At 44.3% G+C, this 17,592-nt stretch overlaps 1 pseudogene; it reads right to left on the bottom strand.

Moving 5' to 3' along the window:
• LOC144769999 (E3 ubiquitin-protein ligase TRIM39-like) overlaps positions 1-17,592 on the bottom strand; it is a 75,352-nt pseudogene that overhangs the window by 53,194 nt on the left and 4,566 nt on the right.

Genomic DNA, 17,592 nt, shown 5'->3' with positions numbered 1-17,592 from the left:
CATGTTTTCCAGACAAGCAAGGTCTCCCCCGCAGAACCGGGTTAGATCTAGAAAATGAAGTGTATAATTTAGGTAATTATTCGTCGAATTTCATGGTCCTGAATGTTCAGTCTGATACTACTCCAGACTTACCTGCTATTTCAGTACTACCAGTCAAAGGCGAATTATGTGTCCGAAATAAGGGTTCCGTACACGTAGGACATAGTGATTGTACTACTATTGTCAAGTATAGTGACAGTAGGAAATCTATTTTCAAAGCTTCACGTCATTCTTATTTTGTTTGTGGTCAAACCGCATATGTTCGTCTGCCCCTCGATTGGGAGGGAACCTGTTATATTGCCCTCCTACTGCCACCTGTTTTTCTAGCCCCACCTGACTACCATAGGAATTCCTTCCTAGTACATACTAGACACAAGAGAATTCTCCCGATTGTCGATTATACTGAAACTGCCGCAGAGCAATTCATTGATATAGATAAAGGTGTTTTCCCTTATTTAGGCACAGTTGTAAATAGTAAGCTAATTCGTAGGTTAACAAGAACCCTTGAAGCAGTAGTAGATGAGACTGCCTCCGCTCTAGGTAACTTAACTGAAGAGCAATCCTTTATGAGAATTGTCGTTTTACAGAATCGTCTCGTCCTTGACGTCATACTGGCCGATAGGGGCGGGGCCTGTAGACTCATCGGATCTAGTTGTTGCGTTTTCATTCCAAATAACGCGCCGTCTGTTTATTCAGCCATAACCAGACTCCATAATATTGCCCATCTGTTACATCAAGATCCAGGCACCTGGACATGGTCCGGTTGGTTCTGGAATATAATTTCCGCATGGGGATGGAAAGTCCTGTCCTTTCTAAGTATTGCAGTAGCGATCATATTTAGCTGCTGCCTCTGTATACAATGTGGCCCTGCGATTTGCAGCATGTGTGCTACCTCTTGTATTCCTAGTCCTAAGCCCCGTTCCAAGTCCCGTTCCAAGATAATTCGAGACGAGCAAATGGTACTGTATGAAATGATAGACGGTATCATGAATATTGATGTTTCCTGATGGAAACGTAGTGACAAGGAGGGAATGTGGAAAAGTAAATTTTGCCATGTTCTGTGTCCCTACGCCTCATCCATCATATGTTATGTGTGCATGAACAATATGCATATGTTATTCCCCATGTCCGATTAATGACGCAATTACAGTTGTGTCCACCTCTAGTATGCTATTTTCCAGTCCTCGTGAATACTACGAATATCAGGCCTATGTAAAGTTACGTTGCCACGTTTCTCAGTGTGCACGTTATTCCATTATAAAGTCCCCGTTTCCAGGCCTCAAAAGGGCCCGGACCACAGATTCAGCTCCTGTCTCCTGAAGTCTCGCTGAGGAGCGGTACAGCCCCCACCTGTATCCTCGACCTTTCACTTACTTCCTGCCTCGCAGTGCCCGGTGCAGCTTGGCTCTGCCTCTGAGTCTGCCAAAAGTATGTTATAGTTCCAGTTATCAGTTCAGTCCTCCTTCTCTGCATTCCTAAGCTACTGAACTGCATCAATAGTTTCCGTCATTGTCTAGCCTATGCGGCTCCACGTTAGAGAAATACTGTATTTAATGGTCATTTAGTATTCTTCATCACACACTACATGTAGAATAATGCATGGTCCAGTCTTAGAATCAAGTTAGCCTCTCCCCTCATGACTTCTAGTTTATATCAACATGTTCCCTAAACATCAGATACCAGATAGGGTTTAGGTACATGTCGCTCCGACCCTCCAGACTTTAGTCTCTGCTCCTAGCACAGAGTTCATAGCCCCCAGTTTCTCCTAGTAATACGTCATTGCCAGTTTACGCGCACCATTAAGGTTAGAGGTCCCGGCTCCTTAGGTAGCCCCCTCCTATGTTTCCGCCCCATTCATGACATATTCTGTTACGTTTGCACCACATGTCTATGTATACGCCCAGTTACACCTACTTTTACTGTTATCTTTCGCGACTGCTACGCGTCACGCCTTCTGCTCCACCCACTGCTACGCCTACTGCAATGTAATGCTATGTGTTTGCGCTATGTATATAAGTTCATGTATTGTTATTAAAAGTTAGCGCGCTCATCCCAGACCTAGCCCCAGCAGCTGCTGGGTCATCCTATGCAGGTTGTCCTGATCCTGTCCTTATGCTGTAATAAACCTGCAGAAACTCCTACTACCTCGAATCTTGACTCTTATTTATTGAGCTATCTGTTAATGCTATATGCCTAGTCAAAAATAGGGTATTATTTATTTATTTACCACAGTCCTGCACACGCAGACACTAGGGGACTGCACCGCACAATTGGCAGAGCTTCGTGCTCTGATGCTTGCATTAGAGTACGCTGATCCTAGTGTGACGACTCTTATTGCGAGTGATTCTTACTACTGTGTCCAGTCTTACAATGAGAACTTGTTCTTTTGGATTCAGAATGACTTTCGTGATTCCAAGGGTAGCACAATAAAACATAAAATGATCTGGGTCCGAGTGGCTGAGCTTAAAGAGCGGTTACCACTTGTATTTGTAATTCATACTCTGGGTCATCAGCGGCTAGGAGTCCACACTATTGGCAACTCGCTTGCTGATGAGGCAGCGAAATCTGCAGTATCGACATATTTAGTTGCAGCAGTTACACGGTCCAAAAGTAAGATTGATGATGATATCTTGGCGGCTATTGCTGCCACTGAGAAGGGAAGTAAATATCCTGCGGGGTTCCCTTCGAAGTACACATACCACTTAAGTCCCGATAAGGTTCCTTATGTGAAAATTCCTGAAGTTGGGGAGAGGTTGATTCCCAACTCGGATCGCAGGAATACATTGATCACAGCGGCACATGAAGACGTTGCGTCTGCGCATGTGGGCGTTTCGGCCACTGTATCTCAGTTACAACAGCGTTTCTGGTGGCGGGGACTGTACAAACAGACGCGCGATTATGTCCTTCAATATGACATTTGCCAGCAGATTAAGCCTTCAACTGCTGCGTGTTCGCCACAGACTCAGTTGTACATATCTAATAAGCCTCTAGGATGCGTTTTTTAGATCACTGCGGTCCTTTTTCTTCTGATACTGCGTATAAGTACATCTTAGTAACAGTTGATTCATGCACACGCTTTGTCTGGCTCTGGCCCCACCGCAGGACTGATTCATGGACTGTCATCAGAGATTTGCGCGTCTTTGTAGAGATTTTTACCTGTGGTACCTTCCATTTGGATCAGGGTCCGGCTTTCGCCTCTAAGGCGTATAAGGATGCCATGATTTCGAGGGGGGTCCAAGTCAAGTTTTCGTCTCCATACAGACCTGAGGGTAATAGTGTAGTGGAACGAATGAACCGTGACTTAAAGCAATCTTTGACAGCCCGAGTTATAGGCACTGGCAGGAACTGGCTGGCCCATCTCAATGGCGTGCAGCGTACTCTTAATAATCTCCCTAGAAGGTCTCTGGGTGGGCAGCCCCCATATGAAATGCTCTTTGGTATCAAGATGTATGTACCGGACCTTGACGGTCTAGACTCGGTGGCCCAAGCCACAGCCTTTGACGTAGATGAACATTGCAATGTTTTACAGGAGCTACAAAAGACCAGAGATAGTCTTGCAAAGGAACATTTGCCCTCCACGTCGGATGATGCGTTGCAGATCCCGGTAGTTGGCTGGCTGCCCCAAGTTGGAGAACTGGTTCGGGAGAAGATCGAGAACAAGAAAGAATTTGGTCCCTCCTACCGAGCTCCGGTTCCTGTGCTTGGTGTGAAGGGCACAAGAACAGTCATTTTACCACCACTTCCAGGTCGTAAAGAAAACAGGTTTATCTCTATTGACAATGTCAAGATACACAGAGTGGCCAATCCTTCTTAGTATGACACCGGCAGTCTCCTGTCCTTCGATTGTGAGAAATTCTGTTTTGGCCACTGCTTCTAATCCTGAGCCGGAGGTGGCCATCGAGATGCCTACAATTTCCAGTCCTTTATTAAGTACTTTGCCTGGTACTAACGTTGATGAAATTGATTACACTTACCCAACTGACTTATCGATGCCTGATTTACAAGCACGTTTGGCCACAGAATCCAGATTTTCATTTGCAACTGTCTCGCATACTTCAGAAAAGCCCTCTCGGATTGCAGTATATACAAGTTTGTTAAAAAAAATGTATTCCTCCATGGACATATATTTGGCTGGTACTTTTTTCAATTTACCTTTTTATGTCTATTGGTTTTGTGTTTTATTTTTTCCGGTTGGTCAACGGACACTATGTCGAAGAGAGAACATGCATTCGACATCTAAATGGAACATTGGCACCCCTTTCCTCCTCACATTCTGCCCACAGACTGAAGAGAGACTTGACTTTTGTTAACATCACTGCTTGGCCCCCGATATTCTTGATTCGATCACTGCTTGGCCTGTCCTATATGGGATTGTATGGGATCCTGTTAAATTTCAAATCCATGGCCCCACTGAAGCCCTTAATGCCCCTAATGGGCTTAGAGTCAACATGGGGGATGTGGTGAAACAAAACATACGTTCTGATGATTGGGATGTTCAGGCCGTGAAGGCATTGTTTTCTGATTAGAAATATTATGCTGCCTTTAATGCTGAAGATTTATATTTAGACTCTGCTAATTATGGTGATTTAGATTGCTTCCAACATTTTGGCAACCACTTTTTACACAAAACTAGTTCCAGAAGAAATACTGTAAATTATACACAGTGGGAGCATTGCCCGGCTCCTATACAAGGCAGTTCGAGTACATTTTTGAAAAAGTACACTTATCTTACCGACTTTAATCAGTCCAATCCTGCTTCGTTTAATTTTAAAATGACTGAAAAATCTGAGTCCAAGGTTAGACTTACCGGTACTAAGTTATTGTATTCGAAGTCCTTCCTAGAGCAGTTAGCTGTTGGAGGCTATGAAATGTGGAAGGAAACAATTGACCTTAAATCAATTTGGGGTTCTAAAAGTTGGCAGGTGCAAGGCACTGAGGCTTTGCACCGTGCTTGTCTCATCCCAAATCAGATGTTATTTTTTAACTCTACCATTTCTCAAACAACATGCTTTGGATTGGCTTCTTCCAAAAAACTGAATACTCCTTCCATCCCTGAATTGGAGGAATATTCAGGTTGGGGTAATTTTACCAAATTTTCCATTAGGGAATTGCAAACTCTGTTGCAGAACTCGTCCTTTAATATATCCAGTTTGGATCCTGATGGTTGGCTGTTGTAGCACAAAAGTGCTTATTCGTGCCAACATCGTTTTCTGGGTTTAGCTGATGGCTTCAAATAAATCAGGACAGATCCCCATTTTGAGAATGACCATTCTGTCACCACTTATTCAATAGGCAAATTGTGTCAGAATTGGCTCCAACATTCTACCTTGGCATCAGTTAAACTGCATCTATCTAAACTAACGGGTGATGTTGATTTAAATGATTTTATAAAAGGTCCGGCTAGTGGTAGATCAAAAAGATGGATATATGCGGTTTATAATGAAATTTGGAAAACATCACAGATTGAAGCGGCAACCCGCCTTAGGGCTATTGATCAAGCTAACTTGGAGAAAGTGCTTGCTGTTGTGGATAATAGCATTAACACGCTTTCTTCCTGCATTTACACATTGGATAATATTGTATCGTCTTTTGTTGATATTGTGCACGATGAAGTCTCTGTGTTATACCATGTTCAAAATCAATTGTGTTCCATTATGCAGTTTGCATGGACCCTGCAGACGCTTAAGGCCAGAAAAGTGCCTTGGACTTACATGAATTTCTCCTCTCTTTTTGCCCCTTTTAATTTGAAAGAAAAGCAACGTTTGCTTTCAATGAGAGATGCATCTTTTTCCATGTCACACATTGAAAAGTTGGAGTCTTTACCATTCACTGTGGCAGAGAACACGACTGCGACATGGCTCATCCACGGTTTAATTATGTTACCGTTTGCTTTATTTAAATTTACAAACTGTTTGAAATATTTAGCCATTGGTAGATACGAGCCCCTGGGTAGTTCATACCTCCATGAAGCCTGGTCGCTTCCTTTTACTTACAGATGCCTTAGAGAGGGGATTGAAGTTTCTCTCAAGGGTGAAGAGTGTACAGAAACACCAGATCACTCATTAATGTGTAGACATATCCGATTTAGCCTGTGTTTTGAAAGGTACTCCCATTCCCGCAATAGTCCCCACTTTCACATTACTGGCAAACGGTGCTATTTACTTTTAAATAATGAAGATTGTTGTGGGCTAGTAAAAGGCGTCGCTTATGTGGTTACAGTATCAGAATGTGTGGTGTGCTGTAAAAATGTTTTGTATCCTCCTCCGCATGGGAACTCGGATGTTTCCATCTGGCCGCGAATTCCAACCTTGAGTGCAGAGTTCAATGGAATTAGTAGAATAAGGGCCTTATTGTCACAAAAAGAGGTTGCTCTGACTTCGGCTCATGAAACATTTGTCCTTCACATTGCCAACACCCGCACAGAGGTGCAAGCCTTATTAAATACTGACCTAACTTTGCATTTCAGTGAGCTGATTCATACAATCTTTAACGTGTCCACCACTTCTGGCCTTGCACATTTTTTAAAAATAGTTAGCTGTGGTCTTGTGACTTCATTTGAAAAGATATTTGGAGTAATTCCTGCTTTCCTTCACTCAATATTTTCCAGCCTGTTTGATGGGTTTCCTGTGATACTCGCGTTGGCTGCTGGCATTCTGTTGATATTTTGTTTTGTGAAAAATGGATGCCCGTCCTGTGTTTCAAGACGCTCAGTCCCGACTGGCACTGTTTCGCAGCAGAATTCTTGAATACTATGGCACGCTGCCGCTCGCCATCTTAAGTGCAGCGTATGGATTATCGAATCGGTTTTCCTATTTTACATGTGTCCAGCCTGTCTTTCATTGCCTGAGCTGTGATTTCGATTGGGCCCTGGATTTGTGTCTCTGCAAGATGGTATCTCCTGACTTGGATTTTAATCATCTCATGAGTCCCTTAGTTACTCACGAGTTGCTTTGTTCCGACGAAAGGATTATGGCCTTGTCAGCGATGCATGGAGTACTGGGTCGTTGGGATATAATTTCAGCGGCGCAAGATTTCTTGGCACATAGCTTCATTGAGAACCCACTGAGTTGTCCTCTGATGGTGCTAGAGGCTCCTGTAATTGAAGAGCATGAATGTTGTTTCCCGCTCTTGAATTGGATGGCTGAATTGTTTTCTGATGATAACAGTGACTTCCTTTTGGAAGCTGTTGCTGCTTATTTTGCATATTCAGTCCTTCGCTGAGACCAATCGACACTTTTAGTTAAAATTGAACTTTTTCGAATTTTTTTTGACAATATGACTAAATTTGCATGTCCCAGCGTTATTGACTTTGACAACATTGAATTTGTTTAGATTTTTTGAGACTTATTTCTAGATTGTTCTTTTTCCAGAACTATTGACTTCACTCAAATTATCATGAGGATGCTAATTTTTTGGGGGAGTGACGAAAATATTTTTTCTTACTTGCTCAAATTTGAACTGACCGTCGTTCTTGAACTCTGCACTTCAAAGTTTGGCCCTTTATGTCATTTTGTCTTATCCGGGCTCGGATCATGGGGGGGATGTCATATTGATACGCTTTACCTATATGCTGTGTTAAGTTAGCATGAGCTTATTAGAAGATTAAACGCCATTTTTCCTGTCTGCTGCTTTTGCACACGACACATAAATTGTTGTTTTAGCTTTGAGCCTAGTAGAGCGCTTTGGATTCACACGAGAATAATATGTTATTGCTCTGATATCAGCTTTGCTTAATGAAGTGTGTCTGTACACTGAGTGCTGAAGCCTTCCAGGATAACTCGACACAGTGGTTGTTTTGAGGTCTGATCTTCGCACCTTCCTAGACATATCATACATACAGCGGCAGCCAAATTCTGGCTTTAGGCACGTTTTATATTGCTTCACGCAGTGCACCCACACACACTTGATGGTGCTTCGCATGTAGAGACCTGGTGGAAGATGATTTGATCCTTTACCACTAGGAACTTGAGGTAAGGGGTCGCCCTGCTAAAACCCAATGAGACCTTCTTAGATATAATATACTATGCTAGTTAAGGAGGGTGAGAATTAGGTGTTGTTAAACTCGATTCATTTCAGCATTTTAGCATGTTGTCACCTTGTGTATTCTATGGACTAGTAACTATGCAGATTATTTTGCTTCTTATAATATGTTTGCTGGTATTATTTAGGATACTGCGTTTGAGAACCCTGCATTAGTGAATAAACATTTCAAATATGCTTGCGTCCTCATTTACTCCTTGTTTTGACTTGAAATGATTGTATAACGAAGGAGTGTTCATGTGTTCCACGTTACCTGAGGTAATCCAAGTCCATGTTCTGGTTTGTCTAAGCATTGGTAGTTTGTAATGACCAATGAGACACTGTAGCTAGTCAGGTAAGGGGATTTTGGGTACTAAGGTGAGTTGTGGCACACCCTAACTTACTGAGGTTCCAAGTCTCTATGCACAGTTCTGTAGGAGAACAGGATCCCTGGTACACCATCATCACCTTCACATTATCATCATCACCAACAATTACTTAATACTAATAACCATAATCACCATCATTATCTTTGTCACCACTGTCACAACCATTATCATCATCATCATCATCCTCACCATCCTCATTGCCATCATCATCATCACTAACCATGGCACCCCCTTCAGGAGTCCTCAGGAACTGCCAACACTCACAACATCTAACACTCATCATTACCATCCTCATCATCATCCTCCTCATCATCATCATTATCATCATTATTCATCATCATTATTCATCATTGACTCAGTCGCCATCTTCAGGAGCCTTCCGCAACTCTCATTGATCAGAACACTTTATTATCATCATCTTCATCACCATCACCAACACCATCACCATCTGCATCATCCAGGAGAACGTACATATTAAGCAATGTTTAAGACAAACCTTTGAATCAGACATTACTGCTGAGGCTGACAGCCAACTCCAAACAGTAATTCTGTGGCTAAAATGGGGGATGTAATAGTATCTGAAAGTCAACTCCACACTTCTTACCCAGACGGTAGAGCACGATGTTTATGAACACGTTGACTGCAACCAACACTCCCAGGATTATCGCCTGCCTCATTAGACGAGGGATCTCCCGGCCACCTAGAGAGGAAATCACAGAATCCTGCATTAACTTTATATGTGGGAGTGGATCACCTGCCTGTAGCTGGAGGACCATATCATCAAAGAACTTGTAATAGCCTCAGTGAGTGTTGTGTTTAATGAATATCAGTGTGTTTTGTGACTGGTCACTGATTTTAAGTGTGTGCAAAACTGGTCGATATAGTGTGTGCCATGACTGGTCACTGAGTCTCGATGTGTGCCAAGATTTGTCACTGAGTCTGAGTGTAAATCCGTATTTGTAAAGCACAAACTACTCACCCTTACTTATTTTTATTTTGTTGTTTTATTTTACAGAGTTTTATGTAGCACAAACTTGACCTGAATCGGGTATCAGAGCACTTTACATAGCACCAGTTGCATTACATGAGGACACATTAATTTTTGTTAGGCACGGGGAGATTAAGTGCTTTTCCCAAGATCACAGGATGTTCAGCTTCATTACCGAGACTCAAACCCAGTTCCCCAGATTCGAGGTTGACCGCCATAGCCATTAAGCCAAAGGGCTGGGGGCCATTGTGGAAATTTAGTGAGCTATTGCCTAGAGTCACCTGGTGCTGAGCTGGTTAATTAGAAAGAGAGATCACTGTCCAGGAATCCCTAAGTCTGGATATGAATCCCAAATTACGTATTTGTTTGGAGGAAAGATTGGCTCAAGGCTCTGGACCTTTCCATCCTCTAACGACCAAAGGTAAGCAAAGATTGTGAGTGTTTGATCCTCCTTACTAATATTTTCATTCAATCCCATCAAAGGGCTGATTTTCCTCATTTGTTAAAGATACTACAGTGCCAGTTGGTTATACCACGGATTTAACCGGAGACTCCTGACCTGACGATTACGGCTTTTTACAATCTCAAATATGAATATTGATTATGCATACATCACCACATGACTATGAATGTATATAATACTTTGCTGCCTGGTAAAACAGAAAAAAGACTGCAAATTAGCCTTGAGAAAGCCCTTGCTCGACTCGCCAAACAGGGCAAAACACGTGTTGGTTGTTCTGTCCTTTGTTGTAAGAACCAATTGCATAATGGATAAATGAAAAATGAGCAAAAAGTGGATGAAACATTGTGTTGACATCAATAAAGGGGACTCTGCTCATACAAACCAACTGGCACTGTAGTATCTTTAACAAATGAGGAAAATCAGTCCTTTCATGTGATTGATTGAAAATATTAGTAAGGAGGATCAAATGCTTACAATTTTTGCTTAACATGGTGCTGAGCTGAGCTGCCGCTGGAGCCGGGGATCGAACCGTGAACCCTGTGCTCTGAAGTCAGCTGCCCTGGCCGCTCCACCACACCTCTCCACTCTCCACTGTATGCCAAGACTGGTCACTGAGTCTCAGTGTTTCACAAGACTGGTCAATGAGTCTCAGTGTGTGCCAAGACTGGTGGCTGAGTTTTAGTGTGTGCCCAGACTGGTGGCTGAGTCTCAGTGTGTGACAAGACTGGTCACTGAGTCTCAGTGTGTTACAAGACTGGCCTCTGAGTCTCAGTGTGTGACAAGACTAGTCTCTGAGTCTCAGTGTTTGACAAGACTGGTCCCTGAGTCTCAGTGTGTGACAAGACTGGCCTCTGAGTCTCAGTGTTTCACAAGGCTGGTCACTGAGTTTCAGTGTTTTACAAGACTGGTCCCTGAGTCTCAGTGTGTGACAAGACTGGTCACTGAGTCTCAGTGTTTCACAAGACTGGTCAATGAGTCTCAGTGTGTGCCAAGACTGGTGGCTGAGTTTCAGTGTGTGCCCAGACTGGTGGCTGAGTCTCAGTGTGTGACAAGACTGGTCCCTGAGTCTCAGTGTGTGACAAGACTGGTCACTGGGTCTCAGTGTGTTACAAGACTGGCCTCTGAGTCTCAGTGTGTGACAAGACTAGTCTCTGAGTCTCAGTGTTTGACAAGACTGGTCCCTGAGTCTCAGTGTGTGACAAGACTGGTCACTGAGTCTCAGTGTTTCACAAGGCTGGTCACTGAGTTTCAGTGTTTTACAAGACTGGTCCCTAAGTCTCAGTGTGTGACAAGACTGGTCACTGAGTCTCTGTGTGTGATTAGACTGGTCACCGAGTCTCAGTGTTTCACAAGACTGGTCACTGAGTCTCAGTGTTTCACAAGACTGGTCCCTGAGTCTCAGTGTGTGACAAGACTGGTCACTGAGTCTCAGTGTTTCACAAGGCTGGTCTCTGAGTCTCAGTGTGTGACAAGACTGGTCACTGATTCTCAGTGTTTCACAAGGCTGGTCACTGAGTCTCAGTGTTTTACAAGACTGGTCCCTGAGTATCAGTGTGTGACAAGACTGGTCAATGAGTCTCAGTGTGTGACAAGACTGGTCGCTGAGTCTCAGTGTGTGCCAAGACTGGTCGCTGAGTCTCAGTGTGTGCCAAGACTGGTCGCTGAGTCTCAGTGTGTGCAAAGACTGAACGTGCTTCTTAGTACCTGCCAAGATTGACCAGCAGCCAACATTGAACAACAAACCTTACCGAACACCCAGAAAGATCAGTGTGGATTGATACCAGCTAACAATCTGTGAGGAAACATGGGTGAACCTCAGTGTTTTCAGGTCTGGAAGTAAGTCTAAGTTTGATTCAACACAGGTCAGTGTCTCAGTGTTTCTGAGGAGACTGACTGGTGACTGTGTGCAATGTCTTGACCAAAACATACTGCATGAACCAACTAAGCATTATTAGTGTTGACTATAGCCTCTGGGTGTGTGTCAGTACTGACCATAGACGTTCAGTGTGTCTCAATGCTGACCATTGCCTGTCGGTGTGTGTGTGTCAGTGCTGACTAAAGCCTCTGGGTGCGTGTCAGTGCTGACCATAACCTCTCAGTGAGTGTCAGTGCTGACCATAACCTCTTGGTGTGTGTCAGTACTGACCACAGCCTCGCAGTGTGTGTCAATGCTGACCATAACCTCTCAGTATGTGTCAATACTGACCATAGCCTCTCAGTGTGTCAGTGCTGACTATAGCCTCTCAGTGTGTGTCAGTGCTGACCATAGCCTCTCAGTGTGTGTCAGTGCTGACCGTAGCCTCTCGGTGTGTGTCAATGCTGACCATAGCCTTTTGTTGTGTGTCACTGCTGACCATAGCCTCTCGGTGTGTGTCAATGCTGACCATAGCCTCTCAGTGTACATCAGTGCTGGCCGTAGCCTCTCATTGTGTGTCACTGCTGACCATCACCTCTCAGTGTGTTTCACTGCTGACCATCGCCTCTCAGTTTATGTCAGTGCAGACCATTGCCTCTCAGTGAGTGCAAAAGCTGACCATTGATTGTCAGTGTTTGCCAATAATGAGTTGCTGTCTCATTGTGTGTCAAGACTAGTCACTGATTGTCAGTGGATGTGTTTTAGAAAATCAATTATCGAAATATTGACCTGCACAAAATGTCAACTACCAAAATAGAAGGTAAACATACACAGGGAAGTATATATTTACTACTCTAACCCCACATCTACTTACCTTGACAATATTTTCCTAGATATTATTGTGGGGTTGATATATGTGCAGATTAATATTACAAAAAACTATATATTTTGATACCAAGCCAATATCAGTCAGTGCCATGACAAGTCAGTGACTCTCAGTGTGTACAAAGGCGGGCCATTTACTCTCTGTGTGTGTCACAGTAACTCAGTAACCATCAGTGGGAGCCAGCGCTGGACAGTGACTCACTCTGTGTGCCAAAGCTGGCACCGTGCCACTGTCAGATGGTGGCAAAAGAGGTTAATAATAGTCAGGCCTAGATTTACTAACACTTTGCACCATCATAAAGTGACACAAAGTGGTGCAAAGTGATACATTGGTATTTACTTTCCATTGGAAAAGGTATTTTGTGTCGGAAAGATACCCTTTTCACAAAACGAAAAAACACTTTGCTCTGTTCTGTGTCACTTTGCACCAATGGTGCGTTCTTGGGGTGTTATGTGGATGGATCGGCACAAACCCTTATACATTTTTACAAAAAATCCAACTTACTGAGATAGTCAGACGAGGATTTGCATGTAAAGCTAACACCGTCTTGAAGCAGGTGTTAAGAAGAGAAAATGTTTTTTTCCCCAAAACACCTATGGATTGCACGTGTGTGGTGGGCTCAGCACACGTCCTAATGACTGGTATCCTTCTGAGTTTAAGTATAGGACTTCACGCTGGTAGGGTCTGCTTCCAGTACAAATCCTATGGATTGCATGTGTGTGGCGGGGCTCAGCACACGTCCTAATGATTGGGATCCTTCTGAGTTTAAGTATAGGACTCACACTGGAAGGGTCTGCTTCTACTACAAATCCTATGGATTGCATGTGTGTGGCGGGCTCAGCACACGTCCTAATGACTGGGATCCCTCTGAGTTTAAGTATAGGACTCACACTGGAAGGGTCTGCTTCTACTACAAATCCTATGGATTGCATGTGTGTGGCGGGCTCAGCACACGTCCTAATGACTGGGATCCCTCTGAGTTTAAGTATAGGACTCACACTGGAAGGGTCTGCTTCTACTACAAATCCTATGGATTGCATGTGTGTGTCGATGCTCAGCACACGTCCTAATGACTTGGATCCCTCTGAGTTTGAGTATAGGACTTCACGCTGGAAGGTTCTGCTTCCAGTACAAATCCTCTATACAGCACCAACACACCTGTGCACCATAGTGCAAATCTGTGCATGGTGCAAGGCAGCGTAATTAGAGCGCCAGCGCAGGATACGACAGCAGCAGCAGATCAGTCGTAGCAGATACAGCTCTGCACTCTTTTTTCCTTCTCCCCTGTGCAACATAGCAGTAAATGTGACTGCTGAGTTGCTTGTGATGCAGTTAGGTTTGAGCCCATCAGTTGCCCTGAAAAAACTGCGTACAGACTATAATTAATTTACTCTGGACAGACTGCATCAGACACACTACTAGATAATAGGGGGGTCTTCAGCTCCCCTGCCAGACTGTATAACACTAACCATTGCCTTCATGTGACATTTAATCCCCTCTGTCCTGAGACAATGCATCAGAGTTACCTGTATAAGGGGTTGGATTCCTTCTCTGATTCCTTCTCTGATTCATTCTGTGGTCCCTCCTCGATGCCATCGGAGCCCTCACTGATGCTTGGGATACTCAGAGGAGCAGGAAGCAGTGAGCGGTACTCGGGTATGAGTGCATCTCTTGAGCCACTAGGAAGGGATCTATATAACAGATACAGAGGCAGGAAACTCCACTTAGAAAGTGCTGATGGTAGTATTCTGTAATCTGTGTGTGGGGGAGATGAATGATGGGGGTGCAGATCCACGTGTCACTGTGCACCATATCTGTGTGTGTATGTGTGTGCTTGTGTGTGTCTTTTGCTGGGTTTTTGTGTCTTCTCGGTCACTTGTGTTCTTTGTTCGAGGTTGGTTGTGTAATGAATGGTTGGGTTCCAATGAGAGTCCAACCCAAAGTCTCCATGAATTTCCCACGGTCTTCTTGGTTCACGTACTCTTGTCTCTTTCTGTCTCTTGTGGTCACCATTTCTCTTGGCTCCCTCCAGGAGACATGTATTGTACCGTCGCTTAAGTTGTGTGTATTGAGAAAGAAAGCATCTTCTAGGGACATTTGTTTCAAATGAAGAGTCTGCTAAAACATAAATCAGTGATTGCGAAGCATGAATGGCCCATTTTGCTTTATTTGCTGCTCGTTTTATGGCTCTTGCTTGCTGGTATTGTAAGAATCGGGCAATTATTGGTCGGGTGAGTTTGCAGTGGATGCATTTTGCTGCTGGAGTCTGTGTGCTCTCTGGAACTCTTGAAGTTCATTGAAAACAGTTCTCAGGAATTTGGGCATTGCGTTCTGCAGATAGTTATTATGATCATCTCCTTCTGGTATATGATAAACCCTGACATTGTTCCAGCACCGATTCCTCGGCGAGAGCATCTATTAGGAGGTTGGCGCGGCTCCTACTGCGGAAAGGACATAAACAAGTGTGGTGTCATAGCGTTGAGTGGAATCGTGGATGCACTCACTCCTTGACAAGGCGGAACCCGGCACACTATAGACTAGATTCACCATATGGACATCTAGTAGTGTAGATAGTTTCACTTGGTCCTGAAGAAATGCTGAGTATCACTTTGAACACGTTAGCATGGAACATGTCGACCGTTATTTATTAAAGTAGGTTTTTGCCTTCATGGACCCTTGAGCCTGATAACGCAACCACTCTCCTTGTTTTTAGCGAGGTGGGTTACCACGTTATTAAAAAAAAATGTGGACTACCCAACCCCTTTTAATCACTTAATCACATCTACACTCCTCACTACCTGACCCTAGGGCCCTCACACCCACAGCACCATACGGCAGGAACAAAAGATCCCCTCAAAAGAGCCCCTTTAAGGGTGCCCGTCGGCTATTGCAGCGCTGACCCGACGAGGGGCAAGGCCATATGATGAAGCATGACACCTAGCTTGCTGGGTGTGTGAGGTCTCTAGTTCCGAAAAGGAGGATGCCCCTCCGGTGTGTCTTCACTCACTTTGGTTTTTCAACTGTCTTTCTCTTAGTTTTTTATCCAGGGGGAACTTTGCACTCCTTCTTTCTTGACATTGTTCCAGCAGGACCTATCTTCCAGGTCACCAATTTTGCATCTCATTGCCCATATGTTTGCCCCCATCATGAAGACCAGCCAGTTTTCCACATCTGTTAATCTACTTTCTGTAGTGTCAGGACGGTGGTAAAAGGAGGTCAGCTCTGTCTCCATTTATTTTACCTCGACTGAGACTTCTGCAAGTTTAGTGTCCATTTTCCCTATGTATGTGCCAATTTTAGATACTTCTGCCATTAGAGTGTCGTGGATGAGACCAGAGGTGGTGGCAATTGCTTCTGTTGCAGAAAACGAATTGCTTTCACTCTCATGGTCACGGGTCCTTGAGATTGCCACTTCGAAAAGTAACTGCTCACTGTATTCGAAGAAAACATGTGTGTGCTAGACTCTACTCGTATACAGATCACCTATATGTAGTATGATGCTTTTCTGTGGTATGGGTTCTGTTAAAATCTGTTCTTGTTGTTACTGATCTCTGCCAATTTCTGATTAACATAATCCATGCAGTGTGCGAGTGTCACGTCATTCAGAGTCCATGCAGTGTGCAAGTGACGCATCATTCAGAGTCCATGCAGTGTGCAAGTGACGCATCATTCAGACTCCATGCAGTGTGCGAGTGTCACGTCATTCAGAGTTCATGCAGTGTGTGAATAACGCATAATCCAGAGTCCATGCAGTGTGCGAGTGACGCATCATTCAGAGTCCATGCAGTGTGTGAATAACGCATAATCCAGAGTCCATGCAGTGTGCGAGTGACGCGTCCTTCAGAGTCCATGCAGTGTGTGAATAACGCATAATCCAGAGTCCATGCAGTGTGTGAGAGATGCGTCATTCAGAGTTCATGCAGTGTGCGAGTGTCACGTCATTCAGAGTTCATGCAGTGTGTGAATAACGCATAATCCAGAGTCCATGCAGTGTGCGAGTGACGCATCATTCAGAGTCCATGCAGTGTGTGAATAACGCATAATCCAGAGTCCATGCAGTGTGCGAGTGACGCGTCCTTCAGAGTCCATGCAGTGTGTGAATAACGCATAATCCAGAGTCCATGCAGTGTGTGAGAGATACGTCATTCAGAGTCCATGCAGTGTGCAAATGACGCATCATTCAGAGTCCATGCAGTGTGCAAATGACGCATCATTCAGAGTCCATGCAGTGTGCAAGTGACGCATCATTCAGACTCCATGCAGTGTGCGAGTGTCACGTCATTCAGAGTTCATGCAGTGTGTGAATAACGCATAATCCAGAGTCCATGCAGTGTGCGAGTGACGCATCATTCAGAGTCCATGCAGTGTGTGAATAACGCATAATCCAGAGTCCATGCAGTGTGCGAGTGACGCGTCCTTCAGAGTCCATGCAGTGTGTGAATAACGCATAATCCAGAGTCCATGCAGTGTGTGAGAGATGCGTCATTCAGAGTCCATGCAGTGTGCAAATGACGCATCATTCAGAGTCCATGCAGTGTGCAAATGACGCATCATTCAGAGTCCATGCAGTGTGCAAGTGACGCATCATTCAGACTCCATGCAGTGTGCGAGTGTCACGTCATTCAGAGTTCATGCAGTGTGTGAATAACGCATAATCCAGAGTCCATGCAGTGTGCGAGTGACGCATCATTCAGAGTCCATGCAGTGTGTGAATAACGCATAATCCAGAGTCCATGCAGTGTGCAAGTGACGCATCATTCAGAGTCCATGCAGTGTGTGAGTGATGAGTCATCCAGAGTCCATGCAGTGTGTGCGTGATGCGTCATTCAGAGTCCATGGACTTCCAGGCCTAGTTATAATGTGGTCTGTTCGATATCAGGTTGGGGTGAGGAGATAAATACTTAGTTGCCTGGAGGGGTAGTGAATATGAAAAAAGTCAGTTATTAGACGCTA

Source organism: Lissotriton helveticus, chromosome 7, assembly GCF_964261635.1.
Source record: "Lissotriton helveticus chromosome 7, aLisHel1.1, whole genome shotgun sequence".
Lineage (NCBI taxonomy): Eukaryota > Metazoa > Chordata > Amphibia > Caudata > Salamandridae > Lissotriton > Lissotriton helveticus.
Note: the sequence above shows the minus strand (reverse complement) of the source record. Positions and strands in the feature narration are given on the sequence as shown.